The sequence below is a fragment of the Serinus canaria genome, chromosome 12 (genome assembly GCF_022539315.1).
Source record: "Serinus canaria isolate serCan28SL12 chromosome 12, serCan2020, whole genome shotgun sequence".
Classification (NCBI taxonomy): domain Eukaryota; kingdom Metazoa; phylum Chordata; class Aves; order Passeriformes; family Fringillidae; genus Serinus; species Serinus canaria.
In genome coordinates, this window is record NC_066326.1 from 15,413,946 (window position 1) to 15,441,015 (window position 27,070).

General features: G+C 42.3%; 1 protein-coding gene across 3 annotated transcripts in view; it reads left to right on the forward strand.

Annotated features, from left to right (window-relative positions):
* Positions 1-3,904: 3,904 nt before the first annotated feature.
* Positions 3,905-27,070, forward strand: part of PRKCD (protein kinase C delta) — a 59,875-nt gene continuing 36,709 nt past the window's right edge. For 2 of the 3 annotated variants that reach the window (XM_030228022.2, XM_030228023.2), the window contains exon 1: positions 3,905-4,060. The gene's annotated coding sequence lies outside the window, so the exon portion shown is untranslated. Of the gene's footprint in view, positions 4,061-4,553; positions 4,695-27,070 lie in introns of all 3 variants that reach the window. The other variant, XM_050979407.1, reaches the window with a different exon arrangement.

The following is a 27,070-nucleotide window of genomic DNA, read 5'->3' on the forward strand; positions in this document are numbered from 1 at the left end:
TCAGCAAAACTGTCAGGAAACTATTCACTTGTCTGGTTTATAAATTAATCATATATAAAAGTTCCTTCAAATGAGCAGAACTTTGGGGAGGTTGGGATATAAACATATCTCACTTTAATCTCAAATTCTTAAGACTCTCTTCTGATAACAAAAAAGGCTCTGCAGTAACTCAGTTACACAAACATGTCGAAATTCACATGATTGCTTCTGACACCAGGATCTTCCCCAGCACAGCCACTAACTTCTACATCTCATGCTCCAGGAAAAAGAAAATAAACCCATCATTCCATTTAAACTCTGCTAGGCACAGAACATTACTCATCTTCAAGTTCTGAAGCACAGTAAATGAAGCACAGAGAGGATAATTTCTCCTAGGTGTAGTGCCTTCCCACAGTCTCTCCCTGCAGAGTGCTCCTGACTCGATTACAGCTCTGCACAGGCACATGCAACATCCACAGAAGCAAACCCTGACAAAGTAAGAAAAACACAACTCAGCTCCAAGTTAGAAAAAATGGCAGGCAGACCAACACAAAGAAAAAACGCTTCCTTAATCGGTATAAAGACCTGCAAAAATAAGCAGTAGAAATTAACGTATGTTGTTACCAAAAGAATCTCCTAAAGTTACAAGACTTCAGGAAAGGCAACCTAATTCCTGCTTCACTTGGGCATCAGTCCAAAATGTTTATGGCAGCCAGACCTTCACATGACCAAGTTCAGTATTTGTGTCCTTGCTAATCCATCAAGAGTTCGTGTCCTTCACAGAGAGCAGCATGAAAACCTGGAGGAAAAGCCTGACAGAGAGCAGAAGCCTCTCACCACAGCCCTAAGGCAAAGCTGAAGACAATGAACAATGCTCAGAACACTCCAAAAAGTGAATCTACACAACAGACCACAGACCCGTGTAGAAGGTAATGGGTGGAAACTCCCCCCACCACCAGACTCTTCACACCTCCCACCACTATCAGAGAAGAGGAAATGAGAGCAGGCATTTGGTGGTTAGGCTTGGGGCTGAGAGACCAATGAAGTCCTGCTACAAAGTGGGGCTGTGAAAAGAAATGGCACCAACGGCCATGACTGTTTTCTGTTCTGAAATTACACTTTTGCAAAAGTCACCATCTTTGCATAAATGAAGTATCTGCCATGAGGATTAAAATCAGGTTTGTTTGCTGGAGGTAACAGATACTGTAGCCTTTCAGCTCACAATAGGTCATTATACACTCGTGGAAAATGATTTTGCACCAGCCTGCCTCAGAAATTTTCAGAGAACTAGTTCTCAACTTCCACTAGAAAATTTTTGCTGCAGAAAGTTTTATCTCTAACTTTTGTTTCTAATGTGCATGTTCAAAGTCACATCACCCCTAACTCTCATCCTGTCAATGGCAAAAATTAAGTGACCTCAGGTAAAGGAGGTTTTCTCTGTGTGAAAATACAAAAGAAAATCCAGCTGTGGGAGGCCCTGGTAGTTCATCTTCTCCCCAGAGATCTCCTGGAACAAAGCAGTGATTTACCATGGGATTGGGAATTACTGGGATGTCTATCCAGCTACCAAAGAGATGAAATGTTTTAACTCGGCTTGAGACTGTTTTCTTTTTAGGAAATATCCAAAGGCACATTTCAGAAAAAAGGATCAGAGACAGTAGTGCCCTTTTCCTTTCCAATAGTTACCCTGTAATCACTATGAAATCCAGCATTTCTTACTATTTACTTAGAAGCTGACAGAGAGTACTGCTAAAGGATGTTCACTTGGAACTGATTTTCATACCCCTCTCAAATCCACTGGACATAAAATGGCTTAATAAAGCCTTCTGAGCTGCATTACAATCTATTCTGAGGAAAGACTCCCTCCAGCTGTAGGAGCATTTCCATGCATTTAGCACAGCTGAGTTATATAGGAAAAATTACAGAAAATAGGCAGCAAGAAAGTCTCAGTACCACGAAACATCTCAAATTTCTAAAGTCACATTAATAGTTGAGAAGACTCTCATATTTCATTTCCTGTGGATCAAATTTTTACATCTTTACTCAGTCCTAATCCAACTCGAACTTATTGTCTGAACAAAGACGTGAGAGGCAAAGCTCTTTAGGTCTTGCAAAATTTTCCACAGTCCAAATGAGAAATTACTCTTTGTTTCAGAAAGACTTGGACAAGAGTGGTGCTCTCAATTATTGAAACACAGCTGAAGTTAACTAATGGTTTTCTGTAACATTATATGGTCAGGTCACAAAGGAAAATGGACTCTCTCTGAGCACTTACATGCCATTAAATACCCAAAGAGCATGAAATTAAATAAAATATATTTTAAAGCACTGTTTCCAAACTTCTCTGGAATTATTGAAATAAGGAAAACTCCTTGCCACAATTAGCTTCTGCTTTTTCTCCTCCCATTCAAACTAGTTTTAGTTTTGCTTTTATAACATGATATTAATGAACTGCTCATGCATATAAAGCTCCTCCAGATTTCAGCCTAACAGCAATCTACACAATTTTAAATGAGAGTCCTCATACAATTTATTACAGCATCATAGCTAATCAGATGACATTCTCTCCCAAACCAGGAAAACATTATTTAGATGTTCCAACCAAAAAAAACCACCCCGCACTTAATCATGCATAAGAACATGTGTCTGTACAAAATACTACGTAGTTTAATTTGCAGCAGAAGTAAAAAGGAAATTACCTCAGATGACTCTGCTCCTTTGCTTTCACCCAAACTGTGATATATCTACTAGAGCTCTCAATTCTGAAATATGTTTCTTCAAATTAGGCTCTCCAAGTATAAAGTGATTGATTTATATACATACTATAGCCTTTCCAAGATGATGTCAGACAGAACAAGCAAGGAACTTTGACATCACCTTATAACTATCAAGTGAAATGTTCTGGAAAGAAGCTGGACATCAAACGGGTGGAATGTGGGGTTTCAGGATGGACTGTGCAGCGATGTGACAGCTGGGTCACAGCCCCTGCAATGGTGACACCCTCACTGCACACCAGGGGCTGGCTCCTGCCCGGAGAAACACCCAGCTACCACAGCACCACAAAAACCCTGGGAATTTCATCACTGTCTTCAGCTAGAGCTGAATGAGGTCATTTAAGATGAAAACATGTGGGCATTATACATGACCTGTGCTGCAAGTTAAAAAGGGATGACAACGGTCTGCCTTGAAGTACAGAGGTGTTTTCTCTGGCTCCTACACTTCACACATTCCTGTGCTGCACCCCATCCCTAAAATACCTAAAATACGCTCACAGCACTTGAAGAAAAACCGAGCCCCATCACTCAGAGCAGAGCACGGACCGGGGGAGCCCCGGCTGGGACACAAAATGCCCCGGTGAAGGCCTCCAGGGCTGAGGTCTCTGAGGTGAGCTCGCTGAGGCGACGCCAGTGACCACAGAGCCACGGGGTTCGGCCCCATAAAAAAACAACATCCGTGACTCCTAAGCCACTAAAGACTGTTTTAACCAAGAGCACAGTAAAGGCTGAGGACACCTGAGCGCAGCTCCCCGCCGGGCAGGGGCTCGCTCCGAGCTCCGGCACCTCAAACCCCGGTGCTTCCCCGTGTCCGGGTGACCAGCGGACCAACACCTCCCGAGCCCCGAACCCCACCAGAGCGCTGCCGCGGCCACCGCCCCTCCCTCGGCACGGCACCGAGCCCAGGTGCGGAGCGGAGCCTCGGGCGGGGCCCAGCGCGGGGCTCCCGCTGAGGGCTCGGGCGTTCCCACACGCGGCCACCGCCACGGGACAACAGGGAGGGGACGGAGCCGCGGGGAGCCCGGGTAGGGACAGCCAGCGCCGGGCACGGCAGCTCCGGGGCGGGGCGGCGGCAGGAGGAGCAGCAGCGGCAGGAGGAGCGGCGGTGGCAGGAGCAGGTGAGCGGGGCCGAAGCCGCGCCGGGGGCGGAGCGGAGCGCGGGGCGGGGAGCGCCGGGCCGTGCCGGGCACACTCTGCTCCCTCCCGCCCCCCGCTCCGCCCGCACTCCTTCGCTCTCGCTCTCTGTTTCCCGGGACAGCGCCCGAAACTCGGCGGCGGCCGCGGCTCCCGACGGCTCCCCGGACGCGGTGAGTGCCCGTACCTGCCCCCGGCGCGGCGCTGCCGCCGCCTGGCAGTTCCTGCCCCGCCTGGGGTGAAGGAGGAAGCGAGACGGGCTCCGGCTCCCTCCGGCCCGCCCGCCTTCCGTGGGGCGCCCGGCGGGCAGAGCCGGAGGGAGGGAGATCGAGGGTCCCGGGGCTCCGCCGCCGTTCCCCGTGTGACCCGGGCAGCGCCTCGGCGCCGGGGTAGGGCGGGGGGCGGCGGGGCTGTGCCCCGGGCCGGGGCTGCCTCCACCGGAGCCTCCATGTTGGGCTGCGGGCAGGGGGCTGCGGGCCCGGCCCGCCCCAGCGCCCCGGGGTGCGCGGACGGAGCGGGGCGAGCCGGGCGCTGCCGCGGGGAGAGCGCCGTGCCCGTGCGGGGAGGCGGCGAGATCGTCCCCGGGGTCGGTCCCTGACAGGAACATGGAGCTCCCTCCCGGCAGAAATGCCAACTTTGATGGCACCAACTTTTTTTCCCACCCAGCCTCCCCGACTCTCTGTTTCGGTCTCCGTGCCGCCGTGAGTTTGGGCAGATGAAACGCGCAGTCTTTCAGATGGTCAGGTTTCCAGCTGAATGGCGACAGACAGTAAGATATGAAGGAGCAGGAATGCCTGATGCTTTTGTGTACGTACATGCCAGGCGTGCATCTATTAAAAAACAATTTTCAGTTCGTCGCTAGAGAATTTCCCGTTTGCATTAGGGCATGAAATATTAAAATAATTGGATTACAGCGTTCTGTGGTTACATCTGACATCAGTTTACTTGCGGGCCCTGACTGTTGCACCACTTCACTTCTAGATTGTCCAAGTAGCACAGAGTAGAGTGTAGATCGGAACCTCATGTGCAAGGATGACATTGTCCTGTATCCCATCCCTTGATATGTTCACGGAGAGAACTAAGACAGTAGATGGGTGTGGGAGAATCAGTTCTAGTACCAGATTTTTACCTAGTTTTAGAGACTCATTTAAAGCCTGATTGCAATGTTTAGTATCTCTACAAATAATCAGTATCCAAATCCTTCATACCCTTGCAGTTTAGTTCCTTTTAAATCTTTTTTGCTCCAGACTTGTACAGTCAATAGTCTATTAACAATGTAATTGCAAATTAACTCTTCAGCTTTCCATCTGTCAAATAATGCCTTGCAGCACTGTGCCAATCAAATAGGAAGCTCTAACCAGCATAGATTTCAGAGCAGGAACTCTATGAAGAAGTGTTTCTTAAGTGGTTAAGCAATAATTCATAAGCATTTTTTAAGTGTATATGCAGGATTTCCTGTTTATTTTAGTTCCTGAAAATGGCTGTGTTAAAAATGAGCTGTTTGTATTTGGACTGATAGATTTCAGTCACCCTAAGTCACTGCTGTGGAAACCTGCAAATACTGAGGAGAGAAGCAAACATAAGTCTGCAAAACATGGGTTTAGGTTTCTTTTTTTAAATGTTTCTCATCCTCATCTTAATTTCATAATAAAACATTTCATAATAATGAAATAAAATATTTCATAATAATAAAATGAAATATTTTCATCATAAAATACAGATGTGTGCTTTAATTTAAGACATTATTGCATGCTGGCATTTCAGTTTCTTTGACCCACATAGTTTTACTATGTTTTGTAAAATTGAAAATATACAAGTTCCAAGGACATATGATTTTCCGAATGAAGTGCAATACTTTTGGAACTTTGACAGCTAAAAAATTGAAAGGTTCAATAAGATATTTCACTAGATATTTCATTTGATATTGCACTAGATATTTCATTTGTTATTATTTTCCTGTACTGCTAAACACAAAAGAACTCAGGGGCAGCACAGAAGAATTAAGATTTGGGATTTTCATCCTACATCTCATAATTCAGATTTAGGTATGAAGGAATTGCTGCCACTCAGTGGCTGATACAAACTTACAGAAAAATATATTCAGCTACCCAGATGTGATGTCTGTGTGGGTAGTGGGAGAGTTATAAGGTGATTCTGCTCAGGCAAACTGTGTGACATAACTGATCAGGAAGATGCTAATATTCTTATCACCAGAAAAGAGCTCATTGTTAATTTTTTTGCCATTTTGTGCTTTGTGAATTATAACCCACCTTTTCATTAGACATAATCATACAGTAGGGTCCTATTTTTTTTATTGAGTGGAACAGTGAAATAGCATAATGATTTTTATTTTTTGATCTCAGCATAGATGAAAAGATACTCTGTACAGAGGTAATTATTTAGAAACTAGTTCTAAACTAAAAAACTTAAATTTTCTAGGTACATTTCTTAAAAAGAAATCTTTGGAAGAATCTCTCAAAGATAATTGACGCTACATAGACCTAGGAAATAACAATAAATCTTGGAAAGCTGCCACCTGTTATTAAAGTAACTGATTTCCTGGGAAAAGCATAGGAGCTTTCAGGCCTCTGAGTTTATTTTGATACCTAAAAGCCACAGTCATTACAATTCAAGTCCATTCAGTTTAAGTCCCATCCCTGGAAGTGTTCAAGGCCAGGCTGAGCAGGACTTTCAGCTAGCTGCTCTAGTGGAAGGTGGGGCTGAACGGTCTTTAAGGTCCTTACCAACCTTAACATGTGATTCTGGTGAGTACTTCAGGGCCTAACAGTTTAAATTAACCATCCATCCTTGTTCCCATTTGAAGGCTGCTGTTACCTGCCTCTGTGCAGAGGCACAAATCTGCCCTGTGCCCATCCAGCGCTGGAGCTCAGCTCTGGCTGCTGCTCCCGCAGAGAGGAGCCCCCTCCTCCCCTCCCCGTGCCCAGCTGTGCTGGAGGTGGGACTGTGGCAGTGTGAGTGTGCCAAATTCCCCCAGGGCAGCTGCTCTGCACGGAGCTGCAGTGGCCCAGGGTCTGCGGTGTCAATGTGTTACCGGGGCTGGCCAGCACTGAGGTGTGTGCCTGGATGTGTTCGCTGACTCGGGTATTGCAGCCACCCAAAGCTGACTCAGGTGTGTCTCTTCCTGCTGCGGTCCCAGTGCACTGTGTGCCTGTAGTCCACCATCCCCTTCACTGCATTTGCAAAGTGTCTACTTCAACTACTGCAGAAGGAACGGAGGAAAAACAGGAATAGGCTGGGGATTGGACTGCTTGTGGCAGATGAGTCAGAGCTGAATGTGAAAGGTGACAAGAAGGGATTTACCGGTGGAGTCTGGGGGCTGGCTGACTTCATTAGGAGCCAAATTCCTCTGTTAATCATCCACTGATGAGAAAGATTGAGACTTTTTACTCTGGGATTATCCTTGCATTTGAATGCAGCTTCTCCATTCTTCTTATCAGGTGCTGTCCAAAAGCTGCCTGAAAAGCACCAAACCAGTTTGTGTTCCAATAGTTTTTAACTGCTGCTCTGTGACAGAACTTGTCATCTTTCTCTGAGTCTTCCTTTATGTGCATAATCCCAGTGCAGAATTTGTTTCTGTAGAGCTCGTGTGAAGCCAAAGGGCAAGGAGCAGGAATAAGGAAAGGGGGAAGGCTGCACCCATTCAGAGCCATTTGGGTAGGACATTAAAAGTAATCATTCTGCATCCGCTTGGCTGCACTTTGCAAAGATGCAATTAACAGAAATGAGCCTGGGAGAGCTCTTTACAGCCTTGGTAAAATAATGCTGAAGTGCCCTGTGTTGTGTTCTGTTGTGTTCTCATTTTAAATGCAGTTATTTCTACCCGAAAGAGGTTTTACACTTTCTTAAAGAGACACTGCCTCTTCAAGCCGGAGCTGCCCGACAGGTTTTTACAGTATTTGAGTACTTGAGCAGAAACCTGCTCCATAGGAAGCAGTGGATTGCTTCTAGCTCTGCAGGATCTCCTGGGTTATCATACTGCCTTTATGCCTGGAAGCTGTACAGTGTCCAGAGACACCAGGAAAAGTAGAGAAATGAGGGATCTAGCACACAGGAGTGCTGGGAACTGCACAAACCTGACCTTGGCAAGAGTCATGCAAGATTTATTTCTGGTCTGCTCTAGACTAGGCTCTGTTATTGCATGGGACATTATTACAGAGGATACAAATCTGACATGTGTATCTGTGTGCTTCCAGTAATTTTCTGTTGGCTTTTTTTTTTTTTTTCAGATTGAAATTTATGCAAGTGGAATATTATGTTTGCTTTTTGGTGACAGCAAGGTGCCCTAACATCCATGAAGTTATGTTTTGAACCTGTTGCTTTTTTCTTATTGACAATATAGCTGATAGTTTCTGACTAAAAGATGGAAGTGATGCAGCACAGATTTATATCAATAGCTGCAAAACCGAGAGGCAGGCCATAAAATAAATTCTTTGCAAATACTGCTCAAGCCAAGAAAGTGCATAAAACCACAGAATACTTTTTATGGTATCCTCTTACTGAAATTAATGCGTTTTCTGGTAATTGCTTTGCCATTGAGTGCAATGCTCTATCTGGAAAAGTTTATTTAAGGATACTTAAGCATAGTTGGTATTCATATGATAATAATCACCATCCATAAAGTCTGGGAATGACTATCACAGATAACTTCATGGAACTGATCCATGTTAAGCTTTTAGCCGTGGATGATGCTTGCCTGACTGCTAAGGGAGGAGTGTGTGTGCTTGCCATCTCCTCCCATTCAATCAGCCAACTATCAAACTTAAAAATAAAATAAGCAGCAGTACCTCTCTGTGCCTCAGAACAAGGTTGTTCTGAATTCCAACCTGCTTTTGAGAACAAAGCAGATGTGTAATGTGTGTACATATCCTGCCATTTCCTGTACTTCTGCTTAGGGCTGTGAGCAGGCTGTGGTCTGTCTTGGTTGAGATGTAACCGAGTGGTTCCAGTTTTGCCGAGTGGGAGTGGAGTCAGGAGAGCTCCTTGGAGACTGGATAACAGGGCAGGGTATCACTGCTGTGTGTCTGTGGCAGAGACCCTCCTGACACAAGGCTCTTCCCAGACCCCTTAGGGAGGGTGTCCCTCTCTTCTGAAGAGGTGCATGTGGGCTGACATCCTTTCCAGCCCACAGGGCTCAGAGGAGTTATCTCAATTAGGATCTTGTTTCTCGTCTCTTGGATGGCTGAAAATCTCTGAAATGTGGTGTACATTTTCTCATGAGTGGCTTTAATTTGTGTTTGGTTTAGTCCTTTGCAGTCTCATAAATGATTTAGGTATTTATGGACTTGGTTTAATCCTGGCTGCCTGCTATCGATGCAGCACATCTCGAAGCATATGCATTAAATCTAAACTTCAGCTCATTTTCCCACACCCCTGAGCTATGATGTAATTCACACTACTGAGCTGGAGCTGGAAGCCCGGACCTGTGTTGGTTTAGCTTTGTTGTTTATTTTCTGATCAATTTCTACTGATGAGATGACAAAGAGAAAACTACATGGCTGTTTAGCACTCATTGAGCTGCTCTGAGTGTTTGATTTTATCTGCTCCTCTCCCCATCAACACCTATTTAGTAGAGATCTAATAAAATCCTGGTTTGTATACTTGACTCTCATATTCTCTGGTTTCTTGAGGAAATGCACTTTAAGATTTGCCATGGCTCTTCTGCCAAAGGAACTCTTGAAACTGAGTGTTTGTCCGGATCACTTTGTTCCTCATCATTTCAAGGATATTTAATTTACTTCAGTGCATTGAATGTATCAATATTCACTATGAGGGACAGTTTAAGGAAGAAAGATTTTTGGTTGTGATAACAGATTTTTCTTTCTGATAGTAAAACTTTTATTTTTTTCAAGATTTAGATGCTTGAACATGTGGATAGATGTTGGAAAAGATGATCAAAACTGTCTTAAGAGCCAAACTTAAAGTTAAGCTTGGCTTCAAAGTCTGCCTTTGTGTGGGAAATTCTGAGTACAAAGGTAGCTAAGCAATTGCTAACACATTGTTTGATGTCTGAACTATGCTTTTTTAGGAGGCTGTATTTGATTCTTGCATGAACAAAGGAGGGATCTTGTATTTCTTTCTTAAAAGAAACAGTCCCTCCTTTTCAAAAAGTCCTGTGTGCAGAAGTTTGGTAGGAAGATATGGCCCAGCCAGTAACCAGCAGCGTTCATCATGTGCTTTCAGCTTTCATTCTCATGGAAAAGTAAGATAAATAGACATAGTGCAGTAACTCCGAAAGACTGTCATGTTTGAAATATGACACTGACTGGTCTGTAAGTTTTATCTCAAGATGTTTATGATATGTTTTGGAATGCCTCTTGGTAACTGCGTTTTGCTGGTGTGACTTTGTAACCAAAATGGGTACTTTGTACCTCGCTGATTTCATTAGGGCCTGTGGAGAAACTGCTGAGGAACTGTCTGAATATCTTACTGAAAAATTCTTGTGAAAGTAAGATTTATTCTTGCCTATTTGAAGAAAAAAAAAAAAAGTATTTCATGTATGTTCCTGTAAGAATGAGCACAGATGGCTGCCTTACATCAAGCAGGTGCAGACAGATTCTATAATTTTGATAAGGATCTCGAACTAGATCTGAAACCCTTAGTCAAACAAGTATCTCTGCAAGTAGGAGTAGATTTGACTATGGATGGTTTCAGTATCGATGGATTTGGGTTTTTTTAAATATTTTTTTTAGTAGATTGGTTCCTGCACTTGCTGATCAATGGTGATGACATTTGTTCCCATGCGGTGCGCTGGTCTGTAATGCTGCGCTCACGCTGAGCTGTGAATTGCTCAACAAGGGTTCAGCTGTTTCCTTAAGTGTCTGATGACTGTGGCCTTTGCTGAACTCAGATAGTCTCACTAATGACTTGGGGGTGCTGATTGCCAAATATCCAGAGCAGATTAGCGTGTCAGGGAATTGTGAGCCCTCTCAGGTTACATTTGCTTACATTCCTCAGTAGCTGACAGGAGCCCGCAGTTGCGATTTCTGTTGGACACGTTTACCTAAGAAACAGCATCCCAGGGGCAAGAGCTTCTTGCTGTGAACCTCCACTTTCCCAGGTAACTGAGGAGCTAAAATTCAACCAGTTCTGCCATGGTCTGAATGCAGTGAGCCGTTGGCACTGCAACGTGTCTTCTCCTGTTCTCTCGGCTGAAAAGGAGATGCCAACATCCCCATCTACCTCATTCCTTCAAACCAAGCACAAGTTAGGGAAGAACAGGTGAAACCAGGGGTCAGCAGACAGCATCTGCCTAGAAAAAATCGCGTTGGGGAACTAGAGAGCAGGAGACACAGCTTGAAGCAGTATTACAACTTTGGCAGGTATCATGGCCCCAGCTTTGCCCAGTGAAAGAAGCATCTCTTGTTGTGCAAGTCCAATGAAGTCATTCCACTGGGGATTCCTCACCTTTACATTAACAAAAGAGACTTGTCATGAGGGAATATTGCCAGGTGTTTTTTCCTGGTGGATTTGTTTTTTTTTTTCAAGTAAAAGCTACTTGAAGAAACGTTATTTTGACTAAGAATTTATAGGTCGCTCTGTTAATCCCTGCCATGCTTGTATGAGGTTCTTAGGACTTCTTTTCCTTTCCCCAGTTTTCTTGGACCCTTACAGTGAGAGAATCTGCAATCAGTTTGTACCTCTTAGTTCATCTGAAATTGCAGAGGATCTGTTCTGTTGCACACACACTAATGTATGTTACACATACATCCTAACTCTTGAAGGTCCTCTGGAATCTGATTCTCCCCATGTATTTGGTCTCGTTCCACCAGAGGTTGGTTTTCCTCTGCAGGAAATCAGGGCGTGTCTGTCTCATTCCCTCAGTAGTCTCAGCTGTGATTTTGCCTTCCCTGGCAGAGCCGTGGCAGCCTGGGCACAGGTTCCCCAGGGCTGCCTCCCTGCAGAGCAGTCGGTTCCAGGCAAGGGTGGGGTTTGTGGCACATGTGCAGCTGTTCAAGTGCTGTCACTGCACCTGCAGTGCAGCCTTGGTGTGCCAGCACCTCACATGGCTGGCCTGGGGACATGCTGTAGGTGTATGTGTGGGTTCCTTTGATCCAGAATTGGAACAAGTTTTGTCCAAAGCAAGTGAGAATGCTCTGTTGCAGCCTGGATGGGTTTTTACTCAGCAAGGCTTTCCACGTGGCTCCATTTCCCTAAAGATGAAGTTGTTGGATCTGCACCACTGACACCCCACGTGTCCATTGAAGGGAATGTGGGGATGGTGGACAAGGGAAAGCCAGAATGCTGGAACTGCTATTTGGGCAAGGAAGTTGATTGATTTCTGCTGTAAGGCAAGAGCAGGTGGGAAAGAGAGGTACCACGAGTGTGCAGACATGGACCTGGAGCGTGGCAGGGGCAGCCCAGAGTGATGAGAGATGCCAGGCTCTGCAATGCTGCTCGTCCATGTCACACCCTGTGCTGCCAGCCCCCCTCCTGCTCCATCCTCAGGAACTCCTCCCCAAAACTTCTGTAATACCCAAATGCTCTCACCAGGGCCAGGGTGGAGAGAGGAAGTGCAGCTCTGGTTCTTTGCTGTATCCTGGTTTTTGTTTCAGTTTAATTTGCAAGCTTGCTGATTTCTTGAAGTGTCACTAAGAGTTTTCAAGGCAACCCCAGGGTTTTAAAGTAATCTGTACCAGTGTCTGTCATATTGATTTTCTGACCTATTTTGGGTCTTGCAATTTGGAATTAATGTTGCTTTCCTTTTCCAGTGGGTGGCAGTTGAAGCAAAGAAAAATATTTATTTTCTTGAAAGTTTTTATAGATATGGATTTAAGGAGAACAAGCCAAAATAAACCAGTTGTTCGTGGTCTCTCCTTATGTTGAATTCTGTTCTTTTTGTCTTGCATCTTGCAGCTGGAGAAAAGAACAAAAACCTCTTGTGAGCAAAATCCGCTTTTAGTTTCAATCTCCTCCTTTTTGTGTGTTCTGTACTCATTTCCTTATTCTCTTACCAGCTAATAACTGTGAACCCAATCTTTCCATCTCTAGAACTCTGCATTGCATAAGCCTCCTTTCAAAACTTTGAAGCAGGGAGCTGCTGACTTCCTGCAGCAAAGTGTTCACCTTCCCAGAGCTGTGTTTTGATTTTGAATGTGACATGTAATAACATTTCTTTCTCTTGTTAAAAAGCTCATCTTGTCCAAAAGTCTTTAATACTGATTATTTGAAATTTAATGTGTATTTTATATTTTATCTCTAATATCTGTGTCCTTACAGGGTCAAATTTTAACTGGAAATTACTTACATGTATGTTCCTTGTAGGGAGTTAGTGCATATCTTACAGCTGAGTTCAAGCATATGTTATTAAAATCAGCAGTACTTGGACTCCAGTGTGCTGGCTAAAGTGCACATTACTGCATTTAGTAAACAGTTCTGAGTAAAACATCAGTATGTGTTTATGGGAATATAAGTATATTTTAATGTGTAAAATACTGCAGTTCTAAGTACTTTAAGAAGCACACATTTAACATTTTTTTTTTTTTTTCCCAAAATACTTAAATTGTGAAAGGGCATTTTCAGGATTTCCTAGTGCTTTAATTTGTGGATAAATACTTAACGTAGCATAAAAAGCAGGGGAAGTCTTTTATTTTAGTGAATTCTTCCCCCTAGGGATGAACTAGCCATTCATCTTCTATAATGTGTGATTATAGCTAAATTAGCAATTAATCTCCATCTTTTCCCTGAAGAAAATGAGCTCTTGTATAGGTATTTAATGACTGAGTCAGTTTATCACAGCTAAGCCTTCTCTAAGCATATGTGCCAGTCCACTTGAAGTCTGCTCTTAAATTGATGCAGTTAAATACAAAAGCTTGTGCAAACACAGTAATTCTAAATGTTTATAAACTGATTTGTCACTTGTGTGGTTACAAGTTCTGCTGCTTCTGTGGTTGATGGATGAAACTTGCAAACTGATTTAGGACTCTAAATGGAAAAATATCCAGGAAGAAACCTTTCTTCCTCTTCTGGCCAAGTGAAATGACAAGGAATTAATTACCAGAGCAGCAACAAGTTGAGCTTTGTCTTCTTGATAACAAAACTGATTTTATTTAGCAGCAGTACTCTATGGCTATAATAACCTAGAATGGAAAACTTTGTAAAGTAAAAAGTAGTTTGAAAATCATGACGTAGCATGATCTCAGTTTTGTCAAAGGGACTTACTCAAACAAAAAATTACTCCTTTGAAAGTCATGACTTGTTTTTGGGGGTTTTTTTGGTGGTTTTTTTTCCTGTTGTTGTTGGTTGGTTGGTGTTTTGTTGTTGGTTTGGTTTGGGTTTTTTAGTTACAAGACTCTATAATAACATCTGTGATGACTTTAATGCAAGTCAGTAGGAAAAAAAAAAACCCACACTTATTTTCAGTTCCTTTATCTGTCAATTTCTGGAATATCATTTGCTGGAAAATGATGCTTCTATAGATGCTGAGGAAAAGGCTCTCAATTATTTTAAAACATTTTGATACAAACATCATATGTGACGGCAAGCTTGAATTCTGGAGGATTTTATACTTTCTGTAAGACTTCATCCGACTGGCAAATCTTGTTTGAAGGGCTGTGGAAGGGTTTTAGCCTTATTCCTACTCTAGATTGCAAAAAAACTTCTACTTGTACTATAGTTTGGATATTTCTCTTTCTTTGCTTTTTATTTTTTTAAATAAATCTGGTTTTCTTGCTGCTGTTTCATTCTACTTTCCAGTGAATAAAGCTGACCCTAATGCTAAGAAAGTTTTGAGTGAGTCTCAAACAGAGGGATGTTTTCTTTGTTTGCTTTAAACAAACCACGCGGGTTACACGGCTCTGTTTTGAATTAACAGCTCTCCAAGCTGGGCTGACCACTTAATGCTTCTCAGACACTGAGCTTTCAAATACTTCAAAGGAAAGACAGCCATATCTAGTATTTTATCCTCTTAAAAGCACAAAAAAGGATGCCAGGCTCATGTAATTGAAACCGTTTGCTGTAGGCAAGGTGTCCCAGGCAGGCCAAGGTGGAAGAACCGATCCCTGTTCTGCTGTATTTAGTTTTGCTTGGGTTAGTAGGGGTACCCTGCTGCCTAATAAGAGTTAAGGTAAGTTAAAACTTTGCCTGTTTCTGTCTCTCTGATTTTGGTTTTGTTCTTGTGGTCCTTTAGCTCTTATTTGGAGTTCTAGTGGGTGAAGTCACAGTACATGGAGAGCAGCATGCAAAATGCTCTTCTGATCAGGGTCTTATTTGCCAAAGTCCACTTAATACCACTTTTTAATTGCTTAACCATTCAATCTCCCAAAGTAATTTGGCAGGAAAGTTACAAAAAAAAAAAAAAAAAAAAAAAAGCCCCACTTTGCAGTCCATCAGTGTCTGCTGTGTAAGCTTTTTAAAGCCTGTGCATAAATACCCCAGTGTGGGTATTTATCTGCTCTCTGTGCTCCAGGTGAGAGGCAGTGGAGGGACCAGGGGCAGCTGGGGGAAATGTTTGCAGCTGGATCTGGGACTCTGGGGACATAAGACAGTGACTGTTGTACTGGGTAGCAGAATTGTTCTGCTTCTGCTGGACCCCTGACAAGTTGAGTAGTTTGGGGAATGGTTTGCTTGCTGCATGCCCAGAGCATGGGTAGTGAAACTTGTGTTTGTTCAGGGTTTTGGTTTTGGGGGTTTGGATATTTGGTTGTGGTGGTTTGGTTGTTTTTTCAGGGGTTTTTTGCCTGTTTTTCCTGTTGCAGTAGCCCAAGAGTGGGTGCCTGGTTGGGACACCCCAGCAAGTCCTGGCAGTGTCCCATGGTTTGCTGCCTGCCCATCTCTGACAGGCTGAGCACTGAGCTGTCCAGCTGGGACACAGCCACAGCTCCCATCCAGCAGTGTAGGGCTGAGCTGAGCTGTGTGTGCTGCAAACCAACACCCACTGCTGTCCTTGCACAGCCCCAGTCCTTCCCTGGTGCAGACTGGAGACATTTCCATCCAACTGGCTCTGTACAATATTGTATCAAACCTGGAACAAAGATGAGGTAGATGTTCTGCCAACATCCTAGGGAAAAGCAAGTACTCTTGAGACCTGTGAATTTTCCTGTGTATTCTTTGTGACTTTATGATTATAAAGTTTCTGAGAGATTTCTTTTCCTCAAAGTTAGGTTTTAAGTGTGTAATTCACATGTTTTGTGCCTGTGCAGGTGTGTTAATAAGATGGGGATAAAATAAGTGGAATAACAGAGAGGGTTTTGTCCTCTGGGAAAAGAAGCTGGAAAAACTTTTTTGGTCCATTTCATCTTTCCAAAGATTCCAGCTGAACTCTCCCAGTATCACTTGGATCCCTGTCCTGATGCTGACTCTTCTCTCTAGAAGCACTTGCACAAAGCCAGGGTAGCAGAGTCATACTGTCCTCACATTTACCTGAGGTTGTGGTTGGCTGGGCTTGAGAATCTTCACACTCAACTGTACAGAATTTCTCATTTTGAATCTTCTGAGTGCTTGATCTGATAAATTGCTGGAAGGGTGTGTTCTGGGTATCAGTGAGCAGAATCTTTTCCTGTTGGAGAATAGGTGTGGGGAAATGTAAGACAGAAGCTATGGGAAGCCCCTGCTGTGTTTGACTCCCCTCCAAGCTGGAGTCTCAGGCTGTAGATCAAAGAATGGGAGATGTCCTTTAAGCCTCTTGGGCTTTATGCAATGCAATGACTTCAAGTGTTGCAGCATTTTGTATTAAACTTTTCTCAATATTCCCATGCTATAGAGAATTAGCACCTGTGTAGTTTGTCTTCAGGTTGGCTTGGATAGCTGGAGGTGGAGAGGATTGGCTGAAGGACTTTGGCACCGTTTTTCCATTAGCTGCATCTCCCCAAAAACTCAAACAGTACAATTGCTCTTTTCTTTTCAAATGTGTAGTGCTGTGTGAAATCAGGTGCATATGGCATTCATCAGTAATAAAAATGTTCAGCTGAGCAGTAATAACATCTGCAAATAAGTAATAATGCAAACAAGTAATGAGTAATCCCTAGCAAACAACGTATTAAGAGGAAGTAGGCTGCTTGCTTCTGTTCCTTCAGTGTGGTTCCTGAAATCCAGAGGTTTATTGTCTCTGACTGTGCATTTCATAAACACATTTCTAAGCTCATTCCCACATCATTTATATGTTGAAGTTGTCCAAGTTCTGAATTGGACTTCTGGAGAACAACATCAGTGCTCTTTGTTTTCAGGTGTTGCTAAATACTAAGAAAGAAATAAAAATGTGAGCTTTTACTTGGAAACAGTTTTCAGGTGTTTGGTTGTGTGTTCTAACAGTGCAAACCAAAGCACTGCATTCTTTGTAGGTCAGTAGAAGGGGCAGCAAGAAGGTGGCCATGGGCTACCTGAGGGATCTCCACTGGTGGGAGGTGCCCAGGGGCCTGAGAGGGGACTGCAGATGAATTTGATCCTGTGCTAGCAGTGCTGGAGGAGCCCAGCAGGGAAAGCAACATGCTGATTTATTTAGTTCACAGCCCAACCAAGAGCCAGAAACCTCTGTACTTCACCCTGCCCAGAGCCTTGGCATGCTGCAAAGACATCCAAGTTTATCTGTTCCTGTTGGACTTTGCTTTGCCTACACATCCTCAAATACTGCACAGCCCATCCTATCAGGCAGGAATTGGATAGTGACTGGTGTCACTTGGGCTCACCAGACTTTGAGCAATGTCTGAATAAAACCAGATTGAAAGCAGTACAACCAGTTTTCCTTTTCCTGTAGCTGTGTTTACAAAGGTTTTAGTATGGCCATAATTTACCTGGCTTGGTAGTACTATCACTGGCAGAGAAATAAATGAATTCTCACATTCATGCTTCAGGCTTGCAGGATTGTGCTTCAAGAATGAAATTTTCCCAATTTTAATCAGAAAACACATTTAATTAAAATGTTAATGAAGCTGATATTTTTTTCTTTCTGCTGCAGTTCTTTTAACCAGTGCCATTGCATCCATTAAGGGATTTGTGTGACCTCAAACACCAAAAAAAAAGTCCCCATCTTTTGTTGATAAAGTGTGAAAATAGGAAAATATAATCTTAATATTGCCTTAAGAAAGAGAGAAATCAATTTCAGACCTCAAATGCTGTGCTTTAAAGCACATTTTGGCATTCTGGTGACATCAGTCCTAGTAGAGCACACTTCACAGAACTGAAACTCATCTTTCACTTTCCACTTGGTGTGCCTGTGCTCTACTTTCTTTTCCCTGCCTTTTCTGTGCTTTGCTAAAAAGGCCAATGCAGTTCAATACTTTTTTTCCTAAAAGACTTGTTCTACAAAGAAGTTCTGCAGTGAAACCTTTTTAATTCATGAAACTCAAAAAAGCTTTGATTTTTCTGTTTCTCAGCCTGCTCTCTGCCTTCACCTTTGCTTCCTGTATTTTAGGATACATAAGTAGCAAACAGTCAAAAATTGATTTTAAGAAACTTGACTGGGTTACTTTGATTTTCCCTCTTAGTTTAATCCTTTCAGAGACTAATTGCAGTTCCCCTGGTGCTCCTAGGAAACGCTGAAAGGAGTCCATTTTTAAAACAAATAACCAATTCCAACAGTAATTCTAGCAGGAAGCAGTAGAAGGCAATTTAATGAATTTCTGAGATCAGTCATTAAGTCATCTTTCTCTGTCCTTAATTTGTTATATGGAAACTGCTTGTTTTACATGTGTCCTGGTTTTGGAGAAAAAAAACAAATAGATGATCTCTGAAAGTGTGTACAGTGTTAGTATCTGGTTTATTTAGGAATGGATGGTAAAACTCCAGAGGAAAACATGTGATGTGGTAAAATGTATTTGCTCAAAATTAAGTGTCTCAGTCATCTTGTAAAGGTATGGGAGTATTTGGAGTTTTTTCCCACTTTTTTCTTCTGAATAAAATCCAATGTACTGCTGTCAAGTCCTCAGCAGTTTGCAATCAGATGTTCCCAGGATCTGTCACTGTAATTAATTTGTGTGACTCTCTTCAAAGCAGCAACTTAAAAGATTTTTTTTCCTTTTGATTGCTGAAGTTTGGTACTAACCTTCCCAGTGATCTGTTCAGTAGCAGGCAATGCAGGGGGGTAGCACGAGCTGGCGTTCAGAATCTGCAGGTTTTTCCCTTTCAAAATACTTTGTAAAGTCAACAGAGGGGTGAAAACTGTAAAATTCAGAGCAACTGTACTGTGGTCAAACAATTCTACAAGTGTGTACTCTGAGATTCTCAAAGTTCATGCTTGTTTTGTTTCGTGAAATACTTTGAAAGAGCTGATATGGCATTAGTGTGAAGTGTAAAGTTATACAAATAAAGTCATGTATTCCTATTAAACCCCACCTCTGCACTATGTTAGGGCATAGAAGTTTTGGTTCTTTTACAGTAGCTGGTTTGTCTCTCCTAGTTAGATTTTGCCATGTTTGAAAGGATCTTTGTTACACCCTTTGGCTCCTCTGGCCATTGATACACAGGTCTGAGGTTTTCCTGTTCAGTGAGAATTTGGCTGCACTCACCGTGCTGCTTCTAGTAAAGCTCATGGAGCAGAGTGTTGTCTTGGAAAATGTAACAGATTGGGTTTTATTCAGCTGGTATATTTTGGACCTCTACCATGTTCTCATTTATCTCTCACTGGCAGAAACACTCCAAAATGGCAACCATGTAATCTTTTTTAGATTGTAAAGCCTTTGTTATGGCTCCAGAGTTTGATGCCTGAGCTTTACTGTGGGCTTTGATCCTGGGTTTCTGGTTTGTGTTTTTGTTTGGTTTGGGTTCTTCCCCCCCTGGTGCCTGTGGAAACATTCAAAATCCTGATTATTTTCAGGGACTAATATAACTTTTTATGGAATCATATTGAAAAAGGGCTTTGTTAGATTAGTGAAGAATTCACATGCTTTACTTCACTTGCAGAGTTGTGTTTTATTGCTAAATCCTAGCTCTTCTCTATGAGGGCATGGCTTTAATAATCTTACTTTCTGCTTCCAAGCTGGCTCTTTGTGAAGAGGGAAAAGATTCCTGGTGATGCTTCATCTGGAGCATAAGAGCTCCTCTGTTGGTTGTTCCTCGACTTGGTTTTTGTCATTCCTATTTGAGTTACTGCCTAAATTCAGGATATTTAGTTGTGATAAACCATAGCAGTTGCAAAAAGCTCTGTCTCCTGGTAGAGAGCCACATGTAGTATTTCAAATAATTGTTCTTGATTCAGTGTTAGTGCTCAGGAGAGCGAGGCTGAAGCAGTTCCATTTGGCTGCTGCTCCATTTACAATGTGGAAAGCTTCTTTCTTGTGGCTCTGCCCAGTTTATCTGGAAAAGCAGAAGTTTTCAGGCTATAAGACTCATTTAGGTGGATTCTTAGTTTTAGTGGTCAACTATAATTTCCTGCCAGGTGCAAACACTTGGTCCTGGAGGACTTGGTCACTGTGGCTTAGATTTACCACAGTCTGGGTGTCAAAAGTTGTAGGTTACCTAGAAGAAAACTCATCTGTCAAGGAAGATGCTACCAAAGAAAATTTTGGGAAAGGGATTAACAGTGAGTCTGCTAAGTATTTCTTTTTTTCTTTATTGTTTGAGTTAATAGAGTAGAGTGAAATTCTTGTGGTTAAGCTGTACTAGAAACAGGTAGGAAGCACAGACTGGTGTGCTGGGCTCCCTAAGAAAGACAAACTTGGTGACTTTTTTGAGTTAGTGCATTACTCATCCACTACCTTGTGTATTCAAGGAAAAATTCCAGATACTCCCCCAGTGATGTGAGTGTTTCTGTCACATCCAGATACTCCCCCAGTGATGTGACTGTTTCTGTCTTGCCTAGGCGTGGTTACGGCCCCTGTCCAAGAGGTTCAGAAGGCAGAGTGAAATCTTTGCCAAGTATGAAAGACAGGTATGGCAGGCAAGTACTCTTGGCAGGCAGTTCCGTTTATTCTGCAGCTATTTGAAGGGGCAAGCTGCCAGCTTTCCACGTTTAAGGGAAGATAATTGCCTAACAAGGTCACTGGGAACAAGGAATACTGTGGGACAGAAATTTGGTCCTGTCCCTTGGTAGAACAGATCATTTTATTTCATTGTGTGCTGAAAGGACCTGTGGGGCCTAAATAGTGCCAGTTCCAGACACTGGATGTGTAGCATGTCTTCCCCTGCCAGCCAGAAAAATGTGTTTCTGAAATGCTGGAAAGTGCCCAAGTGAGGATTAATATGCAAACTAGAACTGAGGCTTGCTCTAGTAGTGTAGTACCTTCCTTAAATGTGTCAAGAGAGGAGGAAGTTGGGGGTTTTTGTTTCTCTTTAATTTAGTAGGAATGGTGTCTTATTTTGGGGGGAGTTATTCTGTTCATCAGTTTAAACTGCTCTGAAGACAGTGTCAGTAATTTTCTTGTTCACTGTGTTTGTGATTAGAGTAACTAAAATTTTGTCAGGGTAATTTCATTGTGTCATTGAGGTGGAATTATGTGCATTTTAAAAGAGGAGAATTGTTATAGGAAAAGTAAAACTTTCTCATCTATTTAAGATACTAATCTCATATTTTAGAGATAGCCACAGCTATACCTGTGTCTTCAGAGTGCATACCAGGTGATTTATAGCCATGTTCTAATAAAGAGCTGAAGGGTTTTTTTGGATGAAACTTAAAAACCCCTCTGTCCCTTTGAGGCAGAAAACCTGCAATGTCTGTGGAACTTCAGTGTCATGATTAAAATTAGGCACACTTGTAAGTAACCAAACCACATCTATTAATCAGAGAGGTTAAGCAGCTTCAGAGGAGTTTGCTGGCAGCCGTGACTGTCGTGCATGTCAGAGGCTGTTATTGCTGTTCTCAGTGAGTCATTTGGGTAACACAGGTCATCATTTAATTTGGAGTTGTGTACATGAGTACACAGAGCATGGGAACCACCTGTTAACTACTTCTGCATTTTAATGTATTTTTACTGTTTGTCATTCAAAAATGTATTTCCAAAGGGAGAGGAGCAATCTGAAAGAGGTATGTGCTTATACAGGTTAGACTGCATGTGTTCAGAGAGAGCTTTATCTGTCTGATGCCACACTGAAATATTTATATGATTCCCAAATAATGCACATGGAATAGACACAATGAACTGTCCAGAAAAGTTGTTCAGTGTTTTCTCAGAAGGCACCATCCTACAGCTTCCTGGTAAAAGAGGAGCCATTGTTTGGAAATAATCCAGTGATCCATCTAATGATTCTACATAGCTCAGCACCTGGTGGAAGATTTAAAAAATATATAAATAGCTGCTTTTCTGCTGTTGGTGCTTTGTTCCTTCTGAAACGTGCCCAGCTGCCCTCACAATAAGATGAAGAGAAAAACAAAAACTGAAAATGCCTTGACCAAAGTCTTAAAATGTTTTGGGGACTCTCCCTACCTCTGCAGTCCAGGACCAGCCCTCTCCCTTATCTCCCCCATGCAGCAGGGATGGCCCATCAGTCCAGTCCCCAAGCTTAGGGGTGATACTGATTGGTTTTGTTGAGCCTGCTGAGGAGCTGGAGCTGGTTTATCCATCATTTCTGTTCCTGGCAGATGCCTCCTAAGAAAACATGTCTTGATTTAGGAGCTCAGCTGAACTTGTGGTCCCTGGAATGCATCCCAACAAGGACACTGCCATTCAAAGGAGTGGCACTCACACATGAGCTGTTTATTCCCTTAAAATGTGGAGTGCTTGATTCCCAAGTTGCAGCACAACTTGTTTTTTCCCTGAAGTACTTAATTCCTATTTTCAAGACCTAGGAATTTCCAGTATCATATCAGTGTGTTAATGCTTTTTGGTTTGCACTGTGTTTTTTAGTAAATTCTGTGTTCCTGTGTACTCTCCCATAGTTTGTTTGAGCAGGAACATTTGTCTGTAAACTATGCCCAAAAGAGGGGTTAAAATTCTCCAGAAGTTACAGGAGCTAACTGAGGAATTATGAAAGGAATTCTTCTAAATACACTTAATTACGGTTCGTCACTTAAGAAAATCATAAGCAGACTCAAATCTCTGATAATCCAGAACTCTGTATATACAATCTGTTAGTTTGCTTGAGAAGGAACAATCATTTATGCTGTGTGTATCCCAAAATCCAGGCCATCAAGGTCTGTCCCCTGGATGATTGAGGCACAGGTGAAAGGTAGCAACAAAAGTAAAAATTTTCAAGTTTCCCTCCATCTTTCCCTCCCACCTGTTGCCTATTTTTAATCCCATGCTAGATACACTTGACAGGCAGTGATCTAAACTCTCCTAACAATCTGGCTTTCAAACATGTTTGAGTTGTTTCTTCCAGATCTAGATCTCTCCTTTTTGTTCTGTGGTTTGGCTCTTACTGACTGCTCTCTGCACACTGTGTGGTCCAGAACATTTATTTCACCTGCTGAATACCTATGGGGAAACAATCTGGAGTTCTTCAGGAGTTATCTCTATTTGTTCATCTCAAGCTGTAGTTTGCATTGCTTGTACTGCTGGCTCTCCATGTCATGTGTGGGTCTCTCTCCTGTTAGATGCTTAAGCATTATTTATGGAGCGTTTGTAAACTTACAGGCAGAGTGTCTGGGAATGTTTGGTGTGTTCCCATGGAGCTGAGCTGTATTTTGACAGCTGGTAAATGCCACAAAGCCTCCAGAGGCCACTGCTCCCTATCTGCCATTCCTCCACCATTTAGCTGACTTGTGATAGCTGTTCTGCAGACAGGGCTGTGATTGACAATCTCAATTTCAAAATGTAGGCTCTTCCATGTACCTGTTATTTGTAGGATTCGTTCAGACCGAGTAGTTTTGCTTTCCTCTGTAAATACATACGTTTAAAATTGAGTTAAGAGTTGGTGTTAAAAAATCCTATTTTTAATACTAGAGTTTCTGTTGTGAGTCTTCACAATTAAAGCACTTTGCCAAGTGTCTATATATCATTTTATTAGAGCAGAGAAGGAACAGAGAAGTTAAAAGGTTTCTCAGTGTCATAGGGCATTCAGGATCAGATTGAAAGGAAAACAGCACAGTTCAACTTGGGACCTTGTCTACTTTTATGGTGACTAACACCCCTCCCTGTGGTAGCAGAGATCACCAATTGCTTCTCTGCAGTCTGATCTCTCCCTTTTTATGTTTGGATGTGAAAATGAGGCTTCAGTCATCGTTGGCAGTGAGTCCAATGGATGTTGAAACCTGAAGGAATGCTGCTGTTTCCTACCAGAGGTGCCTCCTGAAGCTGAGGCCAGCTGGGCCTTGGCCCCTGGAGGAAAAAACAGAGAACCTGGGCTGTAGTGCTCCTCGAGCTAAAGGAGTTTTTGGTTTTGAGGGGTTGTGAAATTTTTGTCAAAATGATTCCTCACTTGTGTGTAAGGGAATGAATAAAAGAATGAACATGCTGTAAGGCTGGTCTTGTCACTGGTCTGTCTTTGGGTACCCTCTAGTCTGGTGGGTGAGTCAATAACATGAAACTCTTGCTAATGATGGGTAAAAAACCAGGAAGAGAATCAAGTAGAATAGAATAAATTTAGTCTTTCTAATTTAAGTTCTCTTTTTTCACTTCCCTGGGCATTTCCATTCTCCATCATTCCTTGTATTCAGCTTGGTTTATTTATCATTATTTATTATAGGGGAATCCTGGGGGTTTTCAGGGTAACAGTTTTGTAGGAAAAATAGGTTTCACTTAACACTGTGTAGGATATCAACTGAGAACTTGTCATTTAAGGTGCTGCTGACATCTACATCAAGCCTGGCCTGTAGCCTTCTTATCCCCAACTAAAATGCAGTTCTATTCCTCTGCTCTTCAGCTCTTCAATGGATTGTCCCTGAGGTTGATTCAAACATCCCACTTTTGAAAAAGCTCTTAAAAAAACTTTTGGAAAAAATTTTATAATTTTATAAAGGTACATCTCAAAGGTGGGTAGATATTCTAGAAACTTCTTGAGACGCCCCTTGGATATTAAGTTTGGTAAATTTGTTTCAGACTGAAAAAAGGGTGTTGGAAGGGAGCTTTAGGAAGTGCAGTGCTTTAATGAGTATTTGTAATGGCAGATTACCTGTCTGTGCAGTTCTGAGCTGTGTCCTTACTCAGCACTCTGGCTCCTTGGTTTATGAGTAAGCACGGAAATTGGGAGTTTCCACAGGAATTACTCACATCAAGGAGGAATCCTAAGAGGCTCGTCCCTGTCTGATCATGGAAGCAAATTAATTAACCTGCATGCATAATGCAGCTTTCCAAAATTACAGACAGACTCTTGATTCTCTTTGCTGTGGGGGACAGGAGGAAAAATTGTGAATATAAATTCAGTTACTCGTTGCCTCAGAAATAGATTGAATTTGTGTTAGGAGGCTGTAACTGGCCAGCCTGACACCCTGCTGAAAGTATAATATTCACTCTTTCTGTTGAGTGTTCTTAAAAGAAATGGCAAGAGACTTTTGAGACTTTAGATGCTGATCCCTAGCTATGATGAGGTATTGCTGCTAAGTAACCATTTGTGCAGCTTCCCCTTCTGGTAGGCAGGTGATGATAGGAAAAGGGAACAGAGGAAGGGAGGTCAGCAGTAAATGGGTCACAAACCAAACTTTCATCTTTTGACTCTCTCATGCCAAGTTCTTAAATTTGTTCCACTGAACTCCATACAAATGCCTGCAGTGGCTTTTCCTCTGTGTAGCTCGTGTAACTTCACCAGGAAACGCTGGAAGAGTCCAAACTGTGCCTTTTAAAGTTGTTACTGAAAATTGTTTAGAGATTCTAACCATTCTGTTTGGAGAACCGAAATTGATGTTTTCATCATAGAGCATCCTGAAAGTTTGTTCTGAATTAAGCAAGAGCCACAAAATATTTACTGTCAAGAAAAACCAAACTGAATAGTGTTTTCTCTTCTGTAGGCACAGTTTATTGTACTTGCTGGTCCTAAAATTTAACATGGTGTTGGAAGTTAGTTACAAACAATGGAAACAGCTCTACCCCACTGTTTAAATCTCCTAAACTGCTTTTGGATTATGCAATAGTACAGATTGATGCTTAAAGTGCTTCTATTTTACTTTTGTGTTCAAAGATTGAAAGTAAAATTCGATAATTGAGCGTCAAGAATCTTTCTTGGGCAGTGCCTAGACTGTGTGTCACTGCTTCAGAACTGTACTAAATACATGTAGTATTTGTTACTTGTTATATCTGAGTCTTTCAGAGGTGGCAGCAACATGAGGAGACTTTATCAGAATAACTAGAGATTTAAACTCCTGTAACTCCTAATGCCCCAATTGAAAAGTATTCTGATGTTTAGCTACACTTCACTGAGCCTTGTAGCTAACATTAAGCATTTTGAATTTGTCAGTGTACAAATCCAGTTTGTGATATCAGTTCTAGGCATTAAGGTGGGTTGATAAGAATAAGATTAGCAAATGATTCCATTGCAAATGAATTAGCAATATGATTCCATTTTTTTTAAAGGAACTATTTTCAATTTGTCTTAATTCTCTAATGCCAAATGGGTGTCTTCTGCCTGCCCATCATCCACTGTAAATGAATGCTACTGCTAGAAAAATGTTACTTGCAATAACAGGAAAGAATCTATCTTTACCAGTTTTTGAGGGTTTTTTTATTTCTTCTTTGAAATAAAAAGAAGGTAGGTATTTCTAGGTACCTTTTTACCCTGTAAGTAATGGTAGGACAGACACAGACCTTGTTCTGGAGGTTTCTGTGTAGTTTTTTAGGGTAATGTCTGAAGTCAGCCACAAAGAGTTTATTCTCCACTTTTCTTTTCAGCTCTTCCTCTGGAAAGGAAAATGACAGCAGCTTGAATAGTTTTTTATGATTTACTTGAGACGTGCAAGTTGTCACTTAACACACCATGTTTTTTTATACTCAACTAAAATCTGTAATCCTAACAAAATAAGGAAATAGTTCTACCACTGAACAAATACTGCATGACATACACTATTTCCAGTAATACTGGAAACTTTCCTCAGTTTCACTTACACAAGATATGGAAGTCAAATTTTGCCTTTTGGCAAGGGAGCTGCTCTAAGTAGTTTTAGGTGTTTGGACTTCAAGATTGTATCAAACTTCACTATATTCAATTGGTACATGTTGGAAATCAAGATGGCTTTGTGCAGTATTTTCCACATAACATTTTAAAACTAAAAAAAGCCCCGCTGCTTTGGTGGAACATAATGTTAATGAGAGGAGGTAATTATGCAAATTGGTCTCCTTGCTCAGGATATCCGATCTTTGTGCTTGTGATCCAGATTTGCACATCTCACCTGGTGCAGGTCCTCAGTGCTCCTTGGAGGTGAAGGTGGG